This window comes from Sander lucioperca, chromosome 5 (assembly GCF_008315115.2).
Source record: "Sander lucioperca isolate FBNREF2018 chromosome 5, SLUC_FBN_1.2, whole genome shotgun sequence".
NCBI classification, from domain to species: Eukaryota; Metazoa; Chordata; class Actinopteri; order Perciformes; family Percidae; genus Sander; species Sander lucioperca.
The window spans coordinates 41,493,428-41,511,303 of NC_050177.1; the positions used below are offsets into that span (position 1 = coordinate 41,493,428).

A 17,876-nucleotide genomic window follows, 5' to 3' on the forward strand; every position below is an offset into this window, starting at 1 on the left:
CCTCCTCAGTTGAGGTCAACCGCGTCCCATCCTTACTGTACACAGCTTGGATGGTTCCCCGCTTCCCCCTCCTGAGGTGGCGAACAGTTTTCCAGAAGCACCTTGGTGCCGACCGAAAGTCGTTCTCCATGTTTTCTCCGAACTTCTCCCACACCCGCTGCTTTGCCTCTTTCACGGCAGAGGCTGCAGCCCTTCGGGCCCTTCGGTACCTTGCCACTGCCTCCGGAGTCCTCTGGGATAACATATCCCGGAAAGACTCCTTCTTCAGTCGGACGGCTTCCCGGCGTCCACCACCGTGTTCGTGGGTTACCGCCCCTTGAGGCACCTAAGACCCTAAGACCACATCTCCTCGCCGCAGCTTCAGCAATGGAAACTTTGAACATTGTCCACTCGGGTTCAATGCCCCCAGCCTCCACAGGGATGCACGAAAAGCTCCGCCGGAGGTGTGAGTTGAAAGTCTGTCGGACAGGGGCCTCCTCCAGACGTTCCCAATTTACCCGCACTACCCGTTTGGGCTTACCAGGTCTGTCCAGAGTCTTCCCCCACCCCCTGACCCAACTCACCACCAGATGGTGATCGGTTGACAGCTCTGCCCCTCTCTTCACCCGAGTGTCCAAAACATATGGCCTCAGATCAGATGAAACGATTATAAAATCGATCATTGACCTTTGGCCTAGGGTGCTCTGGTACCAAGTACACTTATAAGCATCCCTATGTTCGAACATGGTGTTCGTTATAGACAATCCATGACTAGCACAGTCCAACAACAAACAACCACTCTGGTTTAGATCAGGGAGGCCGTTCCTCCCAATCACGCCTCTCCATGTGTCTCCATCATTGCCCACGTGCGCGTTGAAGTCCCCCAGCAGAACTATGGAGTCCCCCACTGGAGCCCCATACAGGACTCCACTCAAGGTCTCCAAGAAGGCCGAATACTCCGAACTCTTGTTTGGTGCATACGCACAAACAACAGTCAGAGTTTTCCCCCCCACAACCTGCAGGCGTAGGGAGGCGACCCTCTCGTCCACCGGGGTAAACTCCAACGTAGCGGCGCTCAGCCGGGGGCTTGTGAGTATCCCCACACCCGCCCGGCGCCTCACACCCTGGGCAACTCCGGAGAAGAAAAGAGTCCAACCCCTATCCAGGAGTATGGTTCCAGAACCGAGACTGTGCGTAGAGGTAAGCCCCACCAGATCTAACCGGTAGCCGGCTCCTTCCCCCACAGAGAGGTGACATTCCACGTCCCCAGAGCCAGCGTCTGCTGCCCGGGTCTGGTCCGTCGAGGCCCCTGACCTTCACTGCCACCCATGTGGCAGCGCACCCGACCCCAGCGGTTCCTCCCACAGGTGGTGGGCCCATGGGATGGAGAGATGGATGCCACGTAGCTTTTTCGGGCTGTGCCCGGCCGGGCTCCGTCGCAAAACCCGGCCACCAGACGCTCGCTGACGAGCCCTCCATCTGGGCCTGGCTCCAGACGGGGGCCCCGGGCTTCCTCCGGGCAGGGTCACTCCATCTCTTCCTCGGTCACTCATAGGGTTTTTGAACCATTCTTTGTCTGGCCCCTCACCTGAGACCACTTTGCCTTGGGAGACCCTACCAGGAGCACAACGCTCCAGACAACACAGCCCTCAGGTTCATAGGGACACACAAACCTCTCCACCACGATAAGGTGATGGTTCCCGTAATGACAGGATGCTAACAAGTAACTTAGTAAGACCAAGAAAACAAGGTAATTAACTTTTTATCACAAGTTAACGGTTAAATAAGTGTAACAATGGTTTTATTTAAGGAGGAGTTGGGAGAGTTGCAGACAAGAAAATTGAAAGTTCTATTTGAATGTACTGTAAAGAAGAAATAAAAAATAAAAAAAATGAAATACAACCCAAAATAATATTTCTTTTCGAGCGCTAAACGACAGTGGTCACAACTGACGCCACATGTGCAAAACTCTAACTACAGTCTGCATTACCAACAGTCAGCTGAGCTAAACAGTTCACATCACCTGCAAAACTCATTCCAAGCAACACAACTCTTAACACACGTCTCAAAACAGGCTCAGTGCAGCCAAACACTCAGAACAATCCTCATCTAGATAACACACACTGTCACTCAGAACACACTGAGAGTAAACACACTAGCATCAAACACCAATACAGAAAATACAAACTTTTCATCTTTACAGTTTGAATAATTTAAGTGACTTCACACTAATCAATAGCTTCTTTAAAGAAAAGAGTGCAATTCTTTCACGTGAACATTTTTATTTTATAACATACCAGTTTTTGCAGGAAACAAAAAGGAATGAAAATCAGCAATTTGCTTCAATAGATATATCATTTTATTTTGCCTGTAGTAATTTATATAGTCACTGCGGGAAAAAATTAGAACCAAAGGTACGTAATAATTAAAAACATTGAATGACCTGGCTTGCCATGCACCTGCATCATCTAAAAATACAAATGACTGTGGTGTTCCCATTGCTATAACCTCCATTACTTTGTGGAAAAACAGTAAGTCCACAGTTTTACTATAGTAAAGGAAGTGTTTTTCACATTTTGTATAACTGTGTATGTAACCTCAGACATCTTACCTGGACATATTGGTATCTTTGCTCTTTTACCCATTCCCTGTTTCGACAGTGAACAGGTACAGTGTATAACTGTTTTATTCTTATTTAATGTTTCTTTATTTCCAAATAAGGCGAGCTTTCCCTATATACTGTATATACAGTATGTGTTCACTAACAAGTCTAAAACAAGAGACCATTGCAATCAGCAGTGTTTGAAATGCACCAGACTGAAGTCCATTCTGTTTTGAGAGTGTGGTTAACAGTTTTGACAGCAGTGTGTTAGCATTTAAACAAAGTGCTGTAGATCCACAGTGTTGTGCAGGTTGTGGTTAAAGTCATGGGATAAGTCTGTAGAGTTTTGAAAACTGTGTTCAAGCAATGAAAAACAAACTAGAGATTGGTTCACATGAACTGCTGCTGTCCAGACTGTTATGGTTTTGTACATTTTCTGTTTTTTGTATTGTACATTTTCTGTTTTTAGTACATTCTGTATATTTCTGTTCCCTGTTGTGTCGTTGTATCTTGTTGTGTCAAGTCTCTGTTTAGTTTATTTCATGTTTTCTGTCTGTTGTTCCTGTTTCCTGTTTTATTTTGATAGTCTGTTTTCTGTCTTGTCTTGTCTAGCTTTACTTTGTGTTTTCCCGCCTGTGTGATTGTCTGATGTGCTCCACCTGTTCCCCAGCCCTGGTGTCACCTGTCTTGCGTCTTCTCGTTACCTAGTTTATTTAGCCCCTGTGTTTCCTTTGTCTGGTGTCAGATCGTTTTGTATTCCGTTGTGTCCTGTCCCTGTAAGTTTGCTCCTTTTGTTTCCTGCCCGTGTTGCTTTTGTATTTTTCTCTGAGTTCTTCGTATGGTTTTTCCAGCCTCTGAGCTGCCTTTTTTTGTTATCAATAAATCCCTGAACTCAAGCCATCTCCTGCCTGCCTGCCTCTCTCTCTGCGTTTGGGTCCTTTTTCCCCGGCTAATTGCAACACAGACTGTAGTTAGAGTTTTGCACATGTGGCTCCAGTTGTGCCCACTGTCGTCTAGCAATCGAAAAAAAATGTAATTTAAAATCCGAGCTCAATGACTGCAGTACAAACCAAAATGGAGTCATCTTTTTCAGAAACAAATATTAAATACAATTCCGTACCAACGAGTACGAGGGGCTTTATTTCCTCTTACCATAGATACTTTTAGGGGGTAAGGTCCTCGGCCATTCTCAACGACAGAAATTTCAGGAATAACCCATTCTCTCTTCTTCCTCCTCAGCCCCTCACCCTCAAAAGCAGATACCTAAGAGAGGAAAACAGCCTTTTAATTACTAATAATCCAGATGTACAGAAAATGTGCAGGCTACAAGTAAACATTTTTAGTCTGATTATGATGAAACTGAATATGGCATTCCTTGTGATTAATACAGTATTTACAGTTTTTCTTGATTGCTTTGACCTGCTTAAAGAAACTGGGATCCACTCGGTTTTCATCATCACTGTCTCAGCAGAGCAGAAGACATCTATTGCAAATGTGTTAACCCTTTCTCATTGGATTGACACATTTCCCCACCCTTTTGCAGAACAGTTAACACAGATGTCATTCAAGCAGTCCAAACTCCATTGTTTTAGCTATGGTTACCAAACAGAAACCATCTGTTCCTAACTATTAGAAACTACCTACATCAGTATGAAATCACTGAAGCACCTGTTTGACACTCCTTCACACAAATCTTCAATTAGCAATCAGTCTGCAGGGTTAGGCCATGTGGCCCCATCGTCAAGACAGAAGAGACTGAGTATCAATAGTGTCTATTTCTTATACTCTACAGTAATAGATGTTTATAATTTACTGTAATAGATTTTATTTTTCTTTCCTTAATTTCTTATACTCAGTGTAGACTCACTGGCCCTCATTTATCAACCTAACTTAGAAACCAGTGCAGATATGAGCGCAGAAATCCTCTTACGACAGGCTTCACGTGTGATTCATTAAATGTTCGTATCACACCAATCAGAGCGTAAGAATGGTCGTACGTTGATAAATGCAGCGGCTGGAAACAATCGTAATTTAAATATCACGCCCCAATATATTCTGGGTTTTGAGGCCTCGCCCCTACAATTTACGACATGGCGAGACGTAATCCAGCTGAGAAGTGTCACTTTTCAGAGGTGGAGATTGAAACCCTGATATCTCAGGTTCATTTGCACTTACGTGTGTAGATTTGGCAGCCTGAAAACTGGTATTAAAGGCTGTAGAAAGAATGCGGAATGGAAAGAGATCACTGATGCAGTGAACAGTGTTGCCATGGTAAATCGGACTCCAGCTGAAGTTTATTTAATTTATACATCCTTGACATATGTATGCTATAGTCCCCATAGTAATATACAGGCTTATATTGCAATCTCTTAGGCCTACATGGTTTACGTATATTTAAATAAACACACAGTAGCGGAGTTTATGCAGTGTCTTTTATTTTACTCGTGTTTTTTTCATGAGTCAGAGCCAGGCAACAGCTGTGAGGGAGAGCGCGTGTCCTCTGCCCCCAGTGCTGGACTACCACCCCGACCCTGTCTCCTGAAAGCAGAGGGGCTGGAAGCTAGAAGAACAAGCCGAAATAACTCAGTCAATGGCAGAAATAAATCGTTCACTTGTGGCCATTAACAACACTTTAAAAGAGAAACGAAAACCTGAAGAATAAATAAAAATGTTGTGCATCGTCATGTTTCCTGTATTGAGTAGGCTATCATTGCCAAACATAACACTATACCTTTTAAAAGCGAGGAATAATATCCTGTCTCATTCGTATAGCCCCAGTTGGGGCTGTGCTGGACACTGCTCTCTGGTCATCGGGTCATCTGGCTCCAGAACCCCACAGGCTAAAACAATGTTGCAGAATTTTTCTGCCGTGTACAGTAGGGCCCCCCGCTGATGCAAGACCATGAGCCATCTGCCCTTAATCAATCCGATGAGGCGCTCCACCGTGGCCCGTGGCCCGTGCACGTGGTCATATTATAATTCTAAAATGATCTTGCGTCCTCCACATAAATATTAGGTTTCTTCTGGGACAGAGGATATATAGTTAACTGATCAGCCACTTAACTTCATATTCAGCAAAACACAACTCTAGATCTTCAATATTAACCCTAATGTCAGTTCACACACATAACGTTATGCTTATCGCTGTGGTAACGTTAGTTGTAGTGGGTGCATTTCTATCCAACAAGCTATTAAATAAGCTAGGTAACGTTACATTATATTACCCCAACATAGCAAACGTTTTTGTCATGACTAATTCATTAATTACTCCGCATCATTTCTATTTGAGAAAAGAAGAACTTCATCCGATGTTTAATGTGAATAAAATAGCCTTGAACCGCATACTTACTACATACCTGTCACTACCCGATGTGACTGTGAGTCTAGTGCAGATCCTGACGTACAGCAGGCAGTGGACCAAACCACTGTGAGGCAAGGGAGGGGGGACTCAAAATGTTTCTAAACTTAAAAAGCATTTTTTGGGGTTTGTATTGTTTTACTACTTACACATATTATATGATGTGATATTTTAAGTATACATCATTATGTTATTTACAATACACAGCATTGTTTTAATGATATTTCTGGGGGGGGGGGGACAACCCTTAGATGTGGGGAGTCCTGACCCCCCCCGACCCCCCTGGGATTTACGTCCCTTGATTGTTGGGTTACACTTTACTTGAAGGTATCTACATAAGAGTGACATGACACATAAACATTATAAACAAGTCATAAACGTTTATGACATAACACTTCTTTTAGTCATTCGGTTTTTGTCATGACAAGTTATGGTTAGGGTTAGGGTTAGAGTTAGGGTTAGGGTTCATGTGTCATGACTGTCATTATAGCGTCATGTGTTCATGAAGGTGTCGTGTCACTCTTATGTAGACATGTAGAAGTAAAGTGTTACCGATTGTTGTCTTCACTAAAGTCAAGTTGTCATGACATAGACACCTCGGACAATGCTAACTTTGCATTAAAAGTGTCATAATTTACCAAATGACAATTCATGACAATAGTCATGAACACTCAAAATGAATCCTTCATGTTCATGACAGCTTTCATGTCATAATAATGACAGTGTCATGTCTGTTATGTTGATTTGATCCAGATAGTGAACCAAATAAGCATGTGTTTCTGTTATCATTTTGAGCAATCCCACCTCCAAATATTAAATAATTAATTCTGTGCACTCGTCTATTAAAGTCAACCATGAAGAAACATTTACATGCTGTTGCACGGCGCTGTTGTTACCATTTTTCTGGGGAAATCATGATGTTGCAGTCCATAATCCATTTAAGAGTGATGATCCGCAGCCGACGTTAATCTATTTTGTTTGCTAAAGAAATCAGGGCTCCAGACTGCGACCAAAAGGCATTTTGTGAGTAGTTTTTACAACTACTCGCGAGTAGTTTTTATAAAGTTGCTCACACATGTGCGACCTGAAATTTTGACGATATTTTTTTTAACTCATGTTGAAAAACGCTCATTTTTACTCAGTGTTGTCTCGGCCTCAGACAAAAAGGACTGGATTTTATTATAACACCACAACTGCAGGGATATCACTTAATTACCTGTGCATTCACTGATTTATTTGCATTTTTACATCAACTCATCTCGTCAAAACAAATAGTGCTTGTGTGTTGTATGACTTTTGTTTTATCTCCTACACTCCTATTTTAATCTAGTACTTTAACTTAGTATGTTTAACCTATGTTTCCTATTTTTCTGTGTCAACTTTTCTTGACCCTGGTCTCAAGACTCTTATGAAACTTGTTTTTGACTTGTCTTTCTGCATACTTGCAGTTCTCTACATCAGAACTATGTCTGGGAGTCACTCCAACAACTAGTTACATAAATGATTGGAAGAGCATGAGGAGTTTGAGTGACCTCATATGGGGATGTTGTTGCTGGGATATCCAATGAGAAGTGGGGGCCTGTTTTGTGGCCATGGGTAAAAGGAACAAATGCTGAAGGAAGGGCAGTCATTTTTCTTCAGGGTCTTTCGATTGAATAAAGATCTATTATTATTGCACCATCCGTTCTCCCTGAAGATTCTTTGATTTGACAAATCAACCTAGAAAATCCACAACAGTGTTTTGAGTGTCCTGCTTCCTCTCTGGCTCGCTCATTACTCAATCTTTCCCACACTGGCTGGTAGATACTTAGTTAGATACTCCCCTTTCCGTGGGATTTTACTCAGATAAGATATGATTGCTATTTCAGTGTTACCAAATAAAAGACAGAGAGGAGGGAGGGTGAGCCTGTATGAGGCAGTCATACAGTACATTGACAGTAATAATACTTTGTTTACATTTCTGAATGTGCATTTGTTAAGCACCATTATTTAAAATGCGACTGTGAACTAAAATAGAACAGCAAATTGCAGTTTCTGTATTTATTTTTTTACTCACCTGTAAAATGGCGAGTAAAATGCCCACAACCGTGAGCCCAGTGGTCCCCATCTGTTTCTGAATAATAAAAACAATAAAAAAAACTGAACTGCCAAATTAACTATAAATATATTCCTTTGCAAAGTTTTGTCGTGGCTTCTTTGTCTTCTCTCCTGAAGGTAGATTCAGCTGAGCGAGTTGCTGCAGGTACTTTCAGCATATGAACACGCCTAAAGAGACGGATACCCGCAGTTTCTGTTACTCCCTATTCCTAAAATGGGTAACAGATGTACAACAGAGCTCTTCTCTCTCTCTTACACACACACGCACACACACACACATTGCGTAAAATGTGTTTTTTTCTGATATTGACAACATTTTCATATTTAATGACATAACAATCTGATTTTAAACTACCCTGTGGGAATTAAGATTCCAAGAGTGGTTGTTCATCAAGAATGACCAAAGAATATGGACTGCTGTCATTAGTTTGAAACCTTTTGAAAGTGGCAGTAGAAGTTTCAGGTTCCCCATTTTCATGAAACTAAATGTGATCCTTATTCAAAATAGTGCGACAGACTATAGCACTGTAGCCCCTAACTTAAAATTGTATGGGCACAAACAACTTCAGAGTGCACAAGCTTAAACCGACCTGCAACGCAATTTTCCCCATATTATAATTGATAAATGCTTTAGTAATTGTTGTGAATAATGTTACATTCCATTCTGTGAGAAAGTCGTTCTCATATGTTTCATTTGTATCCTAGAGTGCAACACTCTTTTCCTATCTGTGTGAACAGACCTTGAGACAATCCTTCCTCCCCTCCTGACTCTCTTATCTTACTACACCTCAACTTAAAGTGCTTTTAATTGTTTTTTATGTTTTCATTTTCAAAAAACACCATATTTTTGTTGAACTGCACATTGCTGCAGCTCCTCTTTTCACCCTGTGTGTTGAGCTCTCTGTTTTAGGCAAGGCAAGACAAAGCAGCTTTATTTGTATAGCACATTTCAGCAACAGGGCAATTCAAAGTGCTTTACATAAAACATTAAAGAGCCATTCAAAATGATTAAAAAATTAAAAACAGATAAAATACGAGAATAAAATTTACAGTGCAGTATAAGAAATTAACAATTATTTAAAGAAAGGCAACATCAAAAAGAAAGGTCTTTAGCCTTGATTTAAAAGAACTGAGAGTTGCGGCGGACCTGCAGTTTTCTGGGAGTTTGTTCCAGATGTGTGGAGCATAAAAACTGAATGCTGCTTCCCCCTGTTTAGTTCTGACTCTGGGGGCAGATAGCAGACCTGTCCCAGACAACCTGAGAGGTCTGGGTGGTTCGTAGTGTAACAGCAGATGTGTTTTGGCCCTAAACCGTTTAGTGATTTATAAACCAGCAAAAGTATTTTGAAATCAGTTTCTTGAGGGACAGGAAGCCACTGCAAAGACTTCAGAACGGGGGTGATGTGATCCACTTTCTTGGTCTTAGTGAGGACTCGAGCAGCAGCGTTCTGAATCAGCTGCAGCTGTCTGATTTTTTAGGAAGACCTGTAAAGACACTGTTACAGTAGTCAAGTCTACTGAAGATAAAAGCATGGACAAGTTTTTCCAAATCCTGCTGAGACATAAGTCTTTTAATCCTTGATATATTCTTATGGTGATAATAGGCTGACTTTGTAATTGTCTTAAAGGGGTGGTTCAGAATTTTGGACATAGGACCTCATTTCCAAGTTAGCCCGTGTGTTATTTATACTGGCTATATATTTATCAGTGGAGACAGTTTTCAACACTTTTCATCCAGTCCTTCCAGTTGCAGAGTTCGCTGGTGCTAGGCTAACACAAGTCAACAGTACAGAGAGTCTGGCCTCTCTCCATTTAGAAGTGTTAACTTCCTTGAAGGCAGTTACTTTGTTGAAGTTTAAAACTATTGGATCTGCCCAGTCACTCTGGATCTTCCATAACCAATCGCTAACGTTTGGTCGTGACGTATGTCATACACATGTGCAACAAGAGGGGAGACCGTCAAGGCTTATATTTAGCATTAGCATCGCTAGCGTTAGCCTTAGCCAACTCCTTCACCACTAACGGAGCGAGCTGGAAAATCAAACTTTTCTCGAACCCCGTGGGGAGGAGGGCTACAACATTATGGCCACCGACAAAACTCAGCAAAGATTGTTCTTGCTTGGGCTTTAACTTCTGGATATTCGGCGGCATTGCCACAACGGACCGAATGGCTTCGCTCGCATCTTTCTCCGCCGCAACTCTAGTGCACGGCCTCAACATCATCATTCTCAGCCACTCCCTCTGTTCGCTGATTGGACTGCCAAAAATTTTGAAGGAGAAAACCCAAGACTATACCGCAAACCCAGACGTAGTACTGAAGGGAAATGAAAATTGAGCATAAGTACGTAGGAGGGCGGAGCCAGGCTAGCAATGGCACACTCCCGGCACAGTTTTTATGTTGATTTTTTGACTCTGAATTTATGAACTTAGAAAAATAAAGGTGAAAATTAGTTGTTGAAAATTTGAAAAGTAAAATTCAAAGGCAAAAAATTCACATACATAATGTCAATGCATACATTTTCTGTGCTAGAAATTCAATGGCTTTTTAATTTCAAAATCCGATAAAACAGATTAACCACTCATAAATGGATTATGGACTGCAACATCATGATTTTCATGGAAACATGGTAACAACAGTGCGGTGCAACAGCATGTAAATGTTTTGCCATGGTTACTCTAATCCTAACCCTAAAGCACGTTTAGATATTTAGAGATTTTTTGTGTCAGTAACAAACGCCAAAGGCACCTGACCAAACGTCTGTCAACTGGATTTTGCTTTTATTTTTATATTATACTTCCCCCAATCCATTGGGCTAGAGTGCTGTCAATCCGACAATTGTGATTTCCATTGGATCAGAGTGCTGTCACTTGGCTGCCTGTTCTGCCAATCTTCCCAGCCCTTGTCACATGACCAATTAATGTTTCCATGACGACTATCCAAAATTCTGATACCATGGAACCAGCACTGGAATAGTTTTTTTTTATTATTATTATTATTGTCAGACTGAGTCTATAGAAATTGTGTATTGTATTCGGCTATACAATTTGTTTAAAATGAAAACAAGTGAAACTTATAATGAATGTGATGTTTTATTTAGCAGAATTACTATTATTATTATCACAGACACATCATTTCAGCAACAAATTGAACATTTTAAAAAGCATTTATTGATATCTCATTGCCCACAGCCTCAGAGGGTGATGTGGCGTTGGCTGGCTAACTGGATTTTCCCTTAATCATCCTTCTTCTCTCCTCTTCTCTGTCTTACAGCAGCAACACCAGTACTGAACAAACACTGAGCACAAAGCTTAATATGACACACCCATGATTAAAGGCTAACACGTTTTTTTTTTCCAACCTGGACCCGATTTTTCTATGTGTTTGTGTGTAACTAACTGAAAGTAACAACAATCATTGAAATTTATTCAGTATTGAGCTAAAACCCTGTGAATGTGCATTTTTTTCCACTAAACGTCCTGTTTTACCACTGACAGGCTCGGAATATTATTCTAAGTACCTGACAACATTATGGAAAGGATCTCTACAGAGATAGACCTTTTTTAAAATAGTAAAATCCTCTTTTTTAAACAAGAAACAACTCTGAGTTTGCTATACTTTTAACGTGTATACAGCCAACATATTTCCAAATGTACATCGGTAAAGTATTTGTTAATTTCAACCAAACCAGAGTGGTGATGGCTGGAAAAGTACAAATATGAATCAAGATGGCTTTTCATAGTTTTATTTTGTGTCTGTCGACTTTAAATTAATTGTATTTTACAATGCTAAAATTAATGTTTATTTGCATGGAGTTTGGTGGGTTTAGTGATAGCAATTTCAGGAATGTTTTAATGTTTAAAAATAAGAATCTTACTCTTTAACAGTAAGATCTACCTCTGTAGGGATCCTTTCCATAATGTTGTCAGATACTCCGAATAATAATCTGAGCCTGTCAGTGGTAAAACAGCTTTTTGTGGATGTAAATTGAAGGTGCCCTATTAACTTACATTGTAGCTTGTTTCGCTGACTGCCAACTGCAGCGATCTTTTTTTTAAAAATACTTACCCTTTAAGTCACCACAAGTCCAACCACTTCTTACACAGCAGAGAAAGCATAAGCATCTTCACATACTACATTACTGAGCAGCAAAAGATTGCCTCCCAATATTCTCAGGATTACAGGCAGTTCTGTGCCTTAGCACAACACTTGTTCCCCAGTGCAGTCACACACTGTGGCCTGTACGGTTCTGTCCTCCTCCAGGCCCTCGTTGTCTGCAACCCTCAGGATCACAGTGTACTCTCCACTGTCTAGCTCAGCGAATAAATTCAGGACAATGCCTGTTTCTGTAACAAAGAGGAAAATGGAGGACAATTTACTTTATTGCCCCTGCACAGTTAATGAGTTTGTTATTTTGTCTAACTCCAAAAATTATTTCACACAAACGCCAGTGGCGGTTCTAAGGGGGCAGCAGGTGTCCCCTTTATTTTAAGCCTCGACCCCCCTTTGGCCCCGCTAACTTTGGCAAATATTTTCATTACATATTTAATGTATACCTTTATCCTCAAAGTGGGGATATTATGCATGTGCAGTAGGGCTTTGACTTTTGCCCAAAAATCATATTCGAAGTTCGTTTGTTTATGAATATTAATATTCGAATATATGCAAATATTTATTAATAATATTTTGACCATTAAATGCCTTCAGCAAGGCTTATATTGGTATCAAACTTTGTATATGTTCTGTCCACCAGAGGGCAGTCTATCAGTCAGTAGGCATGCAATGATGTTGTTAGAAGAAAAACACACTGCCACCACTGTTTTTTTTTTTTAAATTAAAAGTCAGACCCTGGATTAAACACAAACAATATGCTTTCAACAGGAAGGTCGGATATTTCACCGTAGCCTACGTAAGTGGTCTGATGTTCATACTTTTGCGCTGGTGTGTGCGTCGAGCCGCGTGTGTATGGGTGTGTGTGTGTGTCTGGGGAGTGTGTGTTGTGAGAGAGTGACGGTGATTACCGGTAGCTTCAGAGCGAGTAGCAACTCTATAGTCTTAGTGAGAGAAACAAAGTGTCTCCTCTGTTCTTTCTGACCACGGTGGGAAATCTGGAGCAGGAAAAGTTAACCCTCTCCTTGATTTTACGTTGTTTATGGAGAAAGAGAACCAGGAAATGAGTCGGGGGAAATGCGCTACCAAGCCACAGCCGAGCGACGTGCGTCGCCGCGACGTGTAGTTACATTTTGAAATGCGTGAAAAAGCCTCGGAATCTGAATTGAAAACAAGGTTTACAAGCAAACACATTTACAAAAAACAAATGCCCATAACAGGTTCGAAATTCGAATATTAAGGGCTGCCTAATATTCGTTCGAATATCAATTATTTTTTTTTATATTCAAATTATATTCGAATATCAAGCATATACAAGCATGTTGTGAGAAAAAAAGTGGTGAATCTCCCACAAATTGCAACAGAAAATCTGACAAATGTTAGTCTGGTGGGTTTGGTGATTTTGAGGCTGTTTTATGTTAAACAAAAAGTAACTTACTCTTTACCAAAAAGGTCTATCTCTGTAGGGATCCTTTCCATAATATTATCAGACAATTAGAAGAATAATCTCAGTGGCAAAAACAGCACTTTTAGTGGATGCTAACTGACAGTGTGTATTTAACAAATTAAAATTTGGCTGCTGGTTGCACTCACTCAATACTGGACTACAGATTTCAAAAGATTTCAAAGATTTTGGTTCACATTATCACTTGGACACCAATGCATGGGAAAATAGGGTCCAAGTTGAAAAATACTGAAACACCATTGCAAATTAGCACATATTTAATTAGACAATGTCTCATTTGCATAATTAAACAACAAAGTTCAGAAAACTTGTAATAGTAAAAAAATATTGTCTTGATGTAAGTAATCAACTGGGGAAGTTTCATGGTGATATCAGTTAGTTAAAATATTTTACCTATATTTACCTATTCACCTGTAGTCTCCCTTTAATATGCCTGTACTATGAGGAGTTTTCAGACATTGCTTACAGTACTCCCATGCTGCGTATCGCCTCCCCAATAAAGTCCAATACTTTAAATCTCAGCAAACAATCTCTAAACTTAAACCTTAAAGTAAAGCATCTCTGGGCTAGTACCTAAAACTTAATGTGTGATGCTTACGTTGTGTGGTACACATCCTTTTGAAAATGCAATACCTGATATATAAACTTTGTTGGCTAGCTGAACAGAACACCAGCCAAAAACAATTTGAGGAAAGTTTTCAGCTCCTAAACAAACAATAAAACAATTATTTCACTCTCTTTCTTGACCTACTTGTTTTTTTCCGGCTGACTTTAAAAAAAATTGAAAATGTTTTTTTCTCCCAGGAATGACCTATGAGTTTCTCCTGGGACTGGCTATTTGATTAGATGGCATTAGTTTGTGGTTTGCCATGTGTAAGAAGACCTTTTCAGTCATATATTATTAGTCTACATACTGTATTTGTCCATCCTTGCGATCCATTGGTGCTTGGACATGCCCTGTAAAGAGACGCTGTAAGGACCAGCAAAGCCCGGTCCGTCTTTATCTATCACCGTCAGCAGCAGAGGAGCCGATTCCTTGTTACATACCTGGGAAAAAAACATGTCAGACACAAGTCTTCATTTACTTTTTACTGCACAACAGTGGCTTCTGTGTGATATATTTTAAAGGTACAATATGTAACATTTCTGCATTAAAATGTCTAAAAACGACTATACCTATGTTATATATTTTGTTGAGTTGTGTACTTACACTATCCCAAATGTCAAACCCAGAGAAATCTGTTATTTTATTTTAATGAAACGGGACGTTTCATTTAGTCGCTTGGCAGTGCCGTCATATAACCTTTGACCCCTCTAGCTACTCTAACTTCCTAACACAGGAACCCAGATGATATGTTCAAGAGTAATTGTAAATCATACAATGTCACAGAAAGAATTATCACCTGAAAACTACAATTCCCATAATTCCACGCAACTACAAAACGTCATCAGAAGTCCATGTTTACCATCCATTGTTTTGATTGAGAGACCCCTAGCGGCAGAAAATTGCATATTGGACGTTTAAATTCTGCACCCTAAACAATTCAAAATTTCATCTGTATTAAAGTTGCTCAAAAACATGACAACTGTTAAAGGACCAGTTTGTAGGATGTAGTAGAATATATAGGCAGAAAAGGTATAAAATATTCATAACTATATTTTTATATTATTTTATTTTTAAGTGTATAATCACCTGTAACTGACAATCAATTGTTTTCGTTAGTTTAGAATGAGCCCTTCATCTTTTTTTCGTTACCTCCAGATTAGAAATTACATCCGGACAGATATACCACATTTTGAATCAATGCGACCCCCCATTAAACTTTATAATCTTATGAATCAGACAGCAGGCTCCAAAAAATCGTGTCCCCTGATTTGTTGACCTGTTTGCAGCATTTGACCCAACCTCCGCCGTCCCGTTGTTGTTGTCGTGTGTCCCCCAGAGACCGCGGGTCGTGTCCCGGGGTTTGACGTTTGCTTTCCCCGTTAATCTTTTCGTGCTGGCCACCACAAAAAAACCGAGATAAACATGTTGTTGTGACAATTACACGAACTGCCGTGAGACCTAGTGATGGCCAAATGAAGCGTCATGAAGGTTTTATGAACCATTTTCTGTATTTTCTAAGCCCACTAGATGGCGATCTCTGTTCAACAAAGGGTTGAAATCACACTGAGTTGCCATTCCTTAAAGTGCCCATATTATGAAAAAATCACTTTTTCTGGGATTTGGGGTGTTATGTTGTGTCTCTGGTGCTTCCACACACATACAAACTTTGAAAAAAATCCACCCATGCTGTTTAGAGTGAGATACAGTTTCTGAATGTGTCCTGCCTTCAGTCTCTGGGTGAGCTGTTCAAAATCGGCACGGCTTGTGATGTCACAAGCCGAAACGAGCAGGCTAACCGCAACCATTAGCTCGTAGCGTTAGCATGCTAACGCTATGGCTAACGCTAGCATGCTAACGCTAGCATGCTACCTCGTTCTCAATAGCAAAGCACTGCTACAACACACACAAGTTCACCATAATCTACAAAAGAACTACTTACATGTGCGCCCTCATTTTGAAGTCTCCCAGCTAATCCTGCCTTGTAACTGACCAAAGTTGTAGAAACAGCCTTTCTTTTACTGTCTATGGAGCTAGCTAGCTGACATGATCTACATCTGAGCTACTGGGCATGTGCAGTGCAATCAAAGATAGTACCGAAGAAGAAGAAGAAAAGAGGTCTCACTCTGTAGCTAAAACAGAGACCAGGTGAAAAGAGGATCTGCAGCAGTGAGATAGAGCACTGCAGTACAACACAAATATGGTGTTTTTTGAAAATTAAACCATGTAAACCTATTCTGGTACAACCTTAAAATACAATTATGAACCTGAAAATGAGCATAATATGACTGCTTTAAGCCATTTCTTTAAACAAAAGAGCGCCTTCTAGTGGCCTCAGAAAATGAATAATATGCTTCACAAAGCTTCATGAAGCTTCTTTTGCCCATCACTAGTGAGACCGTGTCGGTCCAAAATGTAACCCGGGGTCATGTTTTTTGGTCCTGTCCCAAGCTCAACAAATTTTGCCTGCTTTTATATATTACATTTTATGTATAGAATCAAATCATAACAACAGATAGAGTAGGTCTAGACCACACTCTATCATATATAATACAAAGACCTAACAATTCCCCCAAGATCAAGCAGTTAATGCAACAGTGGCGAGGAAAAACTTCCTTTTAGGCAGAAACTTTGAGTGGTGAGGAAAAAATTATTTTTACGGAGAAACCTCTGACAGACCCAGGCTCTTGGTGGGCGGACATCTGCCAGTGCCTGTTGTACGGTGTACGGTGGTACGATGAACAGTGGCAATTATAGTAACAATAAAGAAAATGGAACTATGACTAAAAAATAATAGTTATAGCAGTTCAGGACTTAGCAGAGCGTAGTAGGGTGTAGAGGTGTGAGGAAATCTTGTCCCACGAGATCTCGCGATATTTAACGTGACAAGATTTCTCGTCGAGGTAAAACGTGTCTTGCGATATCAGTACACAAGTGCAGAGCAGCAGCCAGCATGACGGATGAGTCTGATTTTGACCTCAAAATTAGTATAGAAGATCCCCCCGTCAGTTCTCCAAAGTTGATTCCGAGTTAACTTTTGCAGAGCGATAGCAGGGGGGGAAAAGCTGCCTTTAAAGCCCAGCGTTAGAACGATAGTTACGTACTGTAACTCCAGATTCTATGAGTATAAGCATAGCCCTCTAAGAGCTGTTGCTATTGGGTTTATCCCTCGCGCATGCACAGTCGTGAAGATTTCTTTCGCGCCCTTGTGCCTTGTACGGGCATCTCTTACGTCCGCAGTTAATATATTTTACAGCTGCGAGACCAGAGATCTGCTCCCAACATCAGCATTTTTCTTCAGACAATGATAGTGAAGCAGGTGGCCTAGATCTTAGATGGCTATGCCTATACTCTTAGAATCTGGAGTTATTATACTACTATTTCGTATAGGCTTCACCCTCTAAGAGCTGTTGCTATTGGGTTAAGGGCGACGCTGATGTAGTCAATGCCACCTGTGACACCAAAATCCACAAGCAGATAGCATAGACTAGCTCCTCTTCCTTCTCACACTGTACAGGTTTTTTTATGTAACAAAATTATATTGTTTGCTTAAAAACCTGATAGGCTATCTACGCTTTGTATCAGTAGTCGCCGGTAGTATTTTCAAATGACCGTGCTTCCCTCCCTCATGTCTCCCTGAGACAGAGATCTCTGTATTGTGTG

The 17,876-nt window shown here is 40.8% G+C and overlaps 1 protein-coding gene and 1 long non-coding RNA gene across 2 annotated transcripts in view; one reads left to right on the forward strand and one right to left on the reverse strand.

Annotated features, from left to right (window-relative positions):
• The window catches only part of LOC116041154 (cadherin-23-like), a 107,917-nt gene that overhangs the window by 33,029 nt on the left and 57,012 nt on the right, over nt 1-17,876 (reverse strand). The window lies entirely within an intron of this gene.
• Nucleotides 15,756-16,574, forward strand: LOC118495089. Its single transcript, XR_004897410.1, has 2 exons — nt 15,756-15,799; nt 16,512-16,574. It is a non-coding gene; the product is annotated as an uncharacterized LOC118495089 (long non-coding RNA).